Below are 1,461 nucleotides of genomic sequence, written 5' to 3'. Positions count from 1 at the left end.
TACAGACACATATAACCTCTTTGACATGGCTACTCTTTCACTTTGAGACTCGGGCCCCTCTTTTGGCCTTTACATCAAACAGAACTGGTCTCCAGTGATCTTGCTGGCTTCATCGCTTCTCTCTGACACTCTTATACACCCCATGGAACTATATACACTTTTTCCTTTTTATTTTGCAAAACAATCCAGCCCTCTTCTATTCTTATTTTTAAACGTGAAGTGCTAACCTACCCCCTTAAGTTCCTTTAATGTATCAGGACATATATTTAGCCTTTAAAAAAAAAACAGTGATAGTTATAAATAGTAAAAATTCATTATTATAGATGATCTACTCATCTGGAATCCTCATTCAACAATCCAGCTGCAGAATTCCTGAGCCAATTACATAATCTATACTTCCGCTTTTATCCCTCAAAGGACCCCTCACAAGACAATATATATGAACTTTTTGATAAGTCTAGTGCTTTTATGTTTTTTTCCTGATAAACTAATAAAGGTATATAGGTTACAGAATAAGAAAGTCACAAAAAACTCACCAAAACCACAACTTCTGGAGCCAGACTGTGTTAAAATCCTGATGTTCTTATTTACCAGCTACGTGACCTTGAGGAAGTTTCTTAATATCCCTGGGACACATTTTTATTTCTCGCCTGCAAAATGAGAATAATAGTACCTATTTTATAGTTTTATTACATGTATTCCATGTGTTAATATTTATAAATGGCTTATATAATATCAGATACATAAGGGTATGACATTGGCATGTATCTGAAAAATGTCTGACATAAACATTTTATGAATAAAGGTGATTTTGAAAATCTTAAATGAAAGTTTGTTTCATGATGGTAGGCTAAGCATATTATTCCTCTAACATCTCAAATCTATTGAAAAGAAACACTGTTTAAAAAAAAATAGAGAATAAAAACAAAGGGAAATCAAGAAACAGAATTTTTTAAAGAACAAAAATAATACATAATCATTTCTTAAGAAAAATGATTAGAGGTAACAACAGTCAAAAGCATGTTTAGAACACTGCTACGGAAATGAGAGCTCCTTGGGGAAGCACCAAGTTCAGGGGCCAGTGCTGATGTCATATGACCTGTACTATTACTGCTCTACTATTAGTTGTAGTGGTAGTGGCTGTAGAGTTTATGTTTTGCAGGAACGCAAACCTCTTCCTGTCTCATTCTTTCACTTTATCCACTAGCAACAAGTATCTGGGTTGGCTGTAAATGTTATTATTGAATAGTAAACTAGGAAGATACAGTTGGGGAAAGGCAGATGATGGTGTTCATTTCCCGCCAGCCTTACTATTTGATTGCAGCCTGGTCTCCCACCACATTTATGTTGACTTTCTCCAGTTTGTCACAAATGCCAGTCACTTCTCAATTTGGTTTCCTAATTTTTATATAGCCTTCCTTTCTCTTGGTTTAGAAACATGCAAAATATTCCAGAAAACCT

The sequence above is a fragment of the Eulemur rufifrons genome, chromosome 4 (assembly GCF_041146395.1).
Source record: "Eulemur rufifrons isolate Redbay chromosome 4, OSU_ERuf_1, whole genome shotgun sequence".
In the NCBI taxonomy this organism is placed as follows: Eukaryota; Metazoa; Chordata; class Mammalia; order Primates; family Lemuridae; genus Eulemur; species Eulemur rufifrons.
Note: the sequence above shows the minus strand (reverse complement) of the source record.